At 50.6% G+C, this 6,987-nt stretch overlaps 1 non-coding gene across 1 annotated transcript; it reads left to right on the top strand.

Moving 5' to 3' along the window:
* The first annotated feature begins 6,576 nt into the window (after positions 1–6,576).
* LOC143175830 (5.8S ribosomal RNA) lies at positions 6,577–6,731 on the top strand. Its single transcript, XR_013000497.1, has one exon. It is a non-coding gene; the product is annotated as a 5.8S ribosomal RNA (ribosomal RNA).
* The last annotated feature ends 256 nt before the right edge of the window (positions 6,732–6,987 follow it).

Below are 6,987 nucleotides of genomic sequence, written 5' to 3' on the forward strand. Positions count from 1 at the left end.
ACACTTCTCCCGTCCGTCGAAATTTTTTTTTTTTACTTTGAACAAGGCGCATAGAGCCCGCCGAACCACGATTTCCGTGCGTCTTACATCTTTCGACGATGGGACGATCCACGCGAAGAGTTGTTTCGTGCTCGCGCGAGGTGCGATAGCGTCGATTCGCTTTTCTGTACGGGGAGAAATAGAACGATGAGTTGACTTATCGGGTCTTCGTTGGAATTACCGTCGCTGGCATTGTAAACTCCAGATGACCTTGTGATTCCTTCGTCGGGCACTGGTAAAGGGTGGCGATGATTCGTTCTATAATAGAAATACCCGTCGTAGCGATTCGGCCGAGACACCCGCCACGAAACACTCTCTCGTCGTGGAATCCCCGCGTCGGAGAGTAAAACGCGCGAAGGCTTACTATGAGAGAAGAAATAGTATATGCCGGTGGTTCGCGTGTGTAGGCTCTATACGAAATTGCGATTCAAGAGAGTAGGAAAAGACGCGATGAACCACGATTTCCGTGCGTCTTACGTCTCTCGACGATGGGACGATCCACGCGAAGAGTTGTTACGTGCTCGCGCGAGGTGCGATAGCGTCGATTCGCTTTTCTGTACGGGGAGAAATAGAACGATGAGCTGACTTATCGGGTCTTCGTTGGAATTACCGTCGCTGGCATTGTAAACTCCAGATGACCTTGTGATTCCTTCGTCGGGCACTGGTAAAGGGTGGCGATGATTCGTTCTATAATAGAAATACCCGTCGTAGCGTTTCGGCCTAGTCACCCGCCACGAAACACTCTCTCGTCGTGGAATCCCCGCGTCGGAGAGTAAAACGCCGAAGGCTTACTTATGAAACTTACGTCTCTCGACGATGGGACGATCCACGCGAAGAGTTGTTACGTGCACGCGTATGGTGCGATTGCGTCGATTCGCTTTTCTGTACGGGGAGCAATAGAACGTTGAGTTGACTTATCGGGTCTTCGTTGGAATTACCGTCGCTGGCATTGTAAACTCCAGATGACCTTGTGATTCCTTCGTCGGGCACTGGTAAAGGGTGGCGATGATGCGTTCTATAATAGAAATACCCGTCGTAGCGTTTCTTCCGAGTCAACCCGCTCACGAAACACTCTCTCGTCGTGGAATCCCCGCGTCGGAGAGTAAAACGCGAATTCATAGTATGGAAACTTACGTCTCTCGACGATGGGACGATCCACGCGAAGAGTTGTTACGTGCACGCGTATGGTGCGATTGCGTCGATTCGCTTTTCTGTACGGGGAGTAATAGAACGTTGAGTTGACTTATCGGGTCTTCGTTGGAATTACCGTCGCTGGCATTGTAAACTCCAGATGACCTTGTGATTCCTTCGTCGGGCACTGGTAAAGGGTGGCGATGATGCGTTCTATAATAGAAATACCCGTCGTAGCGTTTCTTCCGAGTCAACCCGCTCACGAAACTCTCTCTCGTCGTGGAATCCCCGCGTCGGAGAGTAAAACGCGAATTCATACTATGAAAACTTACGTCTCTCGACGATGGGACGATCCACGCGAAGAGTTGTTTACGTGCACGCGTATGGTGCGATTGCGTCGATTCGCTTTTCTGTACGGGGAGAAATAGAACGTTGAGTTGACTTATCGGGTCTTCGTTGGAATTACCGTCGCTGGCATTGTAAACTCCAGATGACCTTGTGATTCCTTCGTCGGGCACTGGTAAAGGGTGGCGATGATGCGTTCTATAATAGAAATACCCGTCGTAGCGTTTCTTCGGAGTCAACCCGCTCACGAAACTCTCTCTCGTCGTGGAATCCCCGCGTCGGAGAGTAAAACGCGAATTCATACTATGAAAACTTACGTCTCTCGACGATGGGACGATCCACGCGAAGAGTTGTTTACGTGTACGCGTATGGTGCGATTGCGTCGATTCGCTTTTCTGTACGGGGAGAAATAGAACGTTGAGTTGACTTATCGGGTCTTCGTTGGAATTACCGTCGCTGGCATTGTAAACTCCAGATGACCTTGTGATTCCTTCGTCGGGCACTGGTAAAGGGTGGCGATGATGCGTTCTATAATAGAAATACCCGTCGTAGCGTTTCTTCCGAGTCAACCCGCTCACGAAACTCTCTCTCTCGTCGTGGAATCCCCGCGTCGGAGAGTAAAACGCCGAAGGCTTACTATGAAACTTACGTCTCTCGACGATGGGACGATCCACGCGAAGAGTTGTTACGTGCACGCGTATGGTGCGATTGCGTCGATTCGCTTTTCTGTACGGGGAGTAATAGAACGTTGAGTTGACTTATCGGGTCTTCGTTGGAATTACCGTCGCTGGCATTGTAAACTCCAGATGACCTTGTGATTCCTTCGTCGGGCACTGGTAAAGGGTGGCGATGATGCGTTCTATAATAGAAATACCCGTCGTAGCGTTTCTTCCGAGTCAACCCGCTCACGAAACTCTCTCTCGTCGTGGAATCCCCGCGTCGGAGAGTAAAACGCGAATTCATACTATGAAAACTTACGTCTCTCGACGATGGGACGATCCACGCGAAGAGTTGTTTACGTGCACGCGTATGGTGCGATTGCGTCGATTCGCTTTTCTGTACGGGGAGAAATAGAACGTTGAGTTGACTTATCGGGTCTTCGTTGGAATTACCGTCGCTGGCATTGTAAACTCCAGATGACCTTGTGATTCCTTCGTCGGGCACTGGTAAAGGGTGGCGATGATGCGTTCTATAATAGAAATACCCGTCGTAGCGTTTCTTCCGAGTCAACCCGCTCACGAAACTCTCTCTCGTCGTGGAATCCCCGCGTCGGAGAGTAAAACGCGAATTCATACTATGAAAACTTACGTCTCTCGACGATGGGACGATCCACGCGAAGAGTTGTTTACGTGCACGCGTATGGTGCGATTGCGTCGATTCGCTTTTCTGTACGGGGAGAAATAGAACGTTGAGTTGACTTATCGGGTCTTCGTTGGAATTACCGTCGCTGGCATTGTAAACTCCAGATGACCTTGTGATTCCTTCGTCGGGCACTGGTAAAGGGTGGCGATGATGCGTTCTATAATAGAAATACCCGTCGTAGCGTTTCTTCCGAGTCAACCCGCTCACGAAACTCTCTCTCGTCGTGGAATCCCCGCGTCGGAGGGTAAAACGCGATATATAATAGTATATGCCAGTGGTTCGCGCGCGTCGTCTCTGAGATACGCGGTCGACAGAGTTCCGAAAACACGTGATGTGCCACGATTTCCGTGCGTCTTACATCTTTCGACGATGGGACGATCCACGCGAAGAGAACGTTCGTGCTTGCGTGAGGTGCAACAGCGTCGATTCGCTTTTCTGTACGGGGAGAAATAGAACGTTGAGTTGACTTATCGGGTCTTCGTTGGAATTACCGTCGCTGGCATTGTAAACTCCAGATGACCTTGTGATTCCTTCGTCGGGCACTGGTAAAGGGTGGCGATGATTCGTTCTATAATAGTAATACCCGTCGTAGCGTTTCGACCGATGTCACCCGCCACGAATGTCTCTCTCGACGTGGAAACCCCGCGCCGAAGAGTAAACGCGAAGGCTTACCATACGAAAGAAAACGGTATTATACGCCTGTGGTATGTGCGTCTCGGCTCTGTGATACGCGATCGGCAGAGTTACAAAAAAACGTTGATGGGCCACGATTTCCGTGCGTCTTACATCTTTCGACGATGGGACGATCCACGCGAAGAGTAGTTACGTGCTCGCGCGAGGTGCGATAGCGTCGATTCGCTTTTCTGTACGGGGAGAAATAGAACGATGAGTTGACTTATCGGGTCTTCGTTGGAATTACCGTCGCTGGCATTGTAAACTCCAGATGACCTTGTGATTCCTTCGTCGGGCACTGGTAAAGGGTGGCGATGATTCGTTCTATAATAGAAATACCCGTCGTAGCGATTCGGCCGAGACACCCGCCACGAAACTCTCTCTCGTCGTGGAATCCCCATGTCGGAGAGTAAAACGCGAAGGCTAACTATATAAGAAACATATAGTATTATTTATGCCTGTGGTTCTCCGTTTGTCCTACTCTCAGATACGCGACTCGGAGAGTTACGAATAATCGTGATGGACCACGATTTCTGTACGTCTTACATCTTTCGACGATGGGACGATCCACGCGAAGAGATCATTCCTGCTTGCGTGAGGTGCGATAGCGCCGATTCGCTTTTCTGTACGGGGAGAAATAGAACGATGAGTTGACTTATCGGGTCTTCGTTGGAATTACCGTCGCTGGCATTGTAAACTCCAGATGACCTTGTGATTCCTTCGTCGGGCACTGGTAAAGGGTGGCGATGATTCGTTCTATAATAGAAATACCCGTCGTAGCGATTCGGCCGTGTCACCCGCCACGAAAATCTCTCTCGTCGTGGAATCCCCGCGTCGTAGAGTAAACGCGAAGGCTTGCTATAGAAGACTATAGTTTATACGCCTGTGGTTCACCGGTTGCCTGCTCTCCGGGGTACGCGATCGCGCAGGAGTTACGGAAGAACTTGATGGGCCACGATCTCCAAGCGGCTATATCTTTCGACGATGGGACGATTCACGCGAAGAGAACGTTCGTGCATGCGTGAGGTGCGATAGCGTTGATTCGCTTGTCTGTACGGGGAGAAATAGAACGATGAGTTGACTTATCGGGTCTTCGTTGGAATTACCGTCGCTGGCATTGTAAACTCCAGATGACCTTGTGATTCCTTCGTCGGGCACTGGTAAAGGGTGGCGATGATTCGTTCTATAATAGAAATACCCGTCGTAGCGTTTCGACCGATGTCACCCGCCACGAAATTCTCTCTCGTCGTGGAATCCCCGCGTCGGAGAGTAACCGCCGAAGGCTTGCTATAGAAGACTATAGTTTATACGCCTGTGGTTCACCGGTTGCCGGCTCTCCGGGGCACGCGATCGCGCGAAGGTTACGGAGGGACGTGAAGCGCCCGAGCAATGAAACGTCCGCAGGAGGAAACGAGCAACCGCCGAACATTGTTTCGCGACGTTTCCATAATGTATTGTCGTTTCGCTCGCATCCCGCTTCTTTCCCCTAGTTTCCTCGACGCGTAGTTTCGCAGCCTTAGTGGACGAATCATTCTCGATTCGAGGAAAGATATGCAGTGGGGCGTGCAATGAGCCCGCCAGAGACCACGATCTCCAATGCGTCTTTACATCTTTCGACGATGGGATGATCCACGCGAAGAGAACGTTCGTGCTTGCGCGAGGTGCGTTAGCGTCGATTCGCTTTTCTGTACGGGGAGAAATAGAACGATGAGTTGACTTATCGGGTCTTCGTTGGAATTACCGTCGCTGGCATTGTAAACTCCAGATGACCTTGTGATTCCTTCGTCGGGCACTGGTAAAGGGTGGCGATGATTCGTTCTATAATAGAAATACCCGTCGTAGCGATTCGGCCGAGTCACCCGCCACGAAACTGTCTCTCTTTCGTCGTGGAAACCCCGCGTCGGAGAGTAAAACGCGCGAAGGCTGTGACTGTAACATATATATATACAGTATACAATGCCTGTGGTTTTTGCGCGTGTCGGCTCTTCGGTATACGCGATCGGCCAGAGTTACGGAGGGACGGTGAAGCGCACGAGAAATTGAAACGGCCGCACGATTGGAACCGAGCAACCGTCGAACATTGTTTCGCGACGTTTCCATAATGCGTTTTCGTTTCGCTCGCATACCGCTTCTTTTCCCCTAGTCTCTGAGACGCGTTTTCGAGCCGTTCTTCTACTATCGATTCTCGTAGAGAGAAGGGACCGGGTAGTCTGGAAGTGGAACCCGCATCTTGCGTGTACCGTACACGGAATTGAGAGGACCGGCCGTGAAGCTCGTTTTAAAGCCGTGCGTCTGACACCCAACTCTTGCGCGCCAATTTCGCGGCAAGAGATAATATGGGACGAATGACCGGCAAAGAGCCAGCTGTGAAGTCTGTTTTTTTAATCGAATCCGTGGACGTGTGTATGCCGTAGCGTCGCTCGTCGTGTTCGTTCATGGTCGTTCCGAGAGAAAGAACGAAAGCGGTAACGAAGGGACCGGCCGTGAAGCTCGTTTTAAAGCCGCGCGTCTGACACCCAACTCTTGCGCGCCAATTTCGCGGCAAGAGATAACATGGGACGAATGACCGGCAAAGAGCCAGCTGTGAAGTCTTTTTTCATTATTTGCTTTCAATCGATCGATCGGTACGATTCGTGCAACGTTTCGCGCGATGCGACGCGAAAACATGCGCGCAACAATAGATGCGTCTGATCGGAAGAACGCGAGGGTCGACTGCACGCGATGGATTCAGTATCGGGTAGGATACAAAATATATCCCCGTCGTTTCCACGCGTGCGAGTCTTCTGCGTCTTTCGCGGGTTTTTGAATGCACTATACGCCCGGAACGTCGAGAAATATATACATATTACTTGAACGTTTTTCGTCTCGAAAGGCTTCGGTGTCGTCTCCAAGGCGACGCCTGAATCTCCTTCGCGCGCTGGTCGGAGATTCAGGTATCAACTTTTATCTTCTCTTTGAAAGAAGAGAGATATTAGGTCGAACAAATGAGAATAAAATTATATATGTGAAATATAAAATTTATACGATTACCCTGAACGGTGGATCACTTGGCTCGTGGGTCGATGAAGAACGCAGCTAATTGCGCGTCAACGTGTGAACTGCAGGACACATGAACATCGACATTTCGAACGCACATTGCGGTCCACGGATACAATTCCTGGACCACGCCTGGCTGAGGGTCGTTTACGTACCATACACTGCTTGCGTAGCTCTGTCAAATCCCCGCCGTCGTTCACCTCTTCGGATCGAACGTTTTTTTACCGAAGGGCGCAAAGAACGTTTCTGAGTCGGGTTAAGAGAAGGATGCTACGTACGAGCGAACGATGGGTGTCTCGTCGGCGTTTGTCGCGGACACGCGAAAATTCTGTGAATTTCACGGACAGTGTACGTTCTAGTTGTTGCAAAACGATCGGAATCGTTTGTATGGACTCGCGTGAG

This window comes from Nomia melanderi, unplaced genomic scaffold, assembly GCF_051020985.1.
Source record: "Nomia melanderi isolate GNS246 unplaced genomic scaffold, iyNomMela1 scaffold0206, whole genome shotgun sequence".
NCBI classification, from domain to species: domain Eukaryota; kingdom Metazoa; phylum Arthropoda; class Insecta; order Hymenoptera; family Halictidae; genus Nomia; species Nomia melanderi.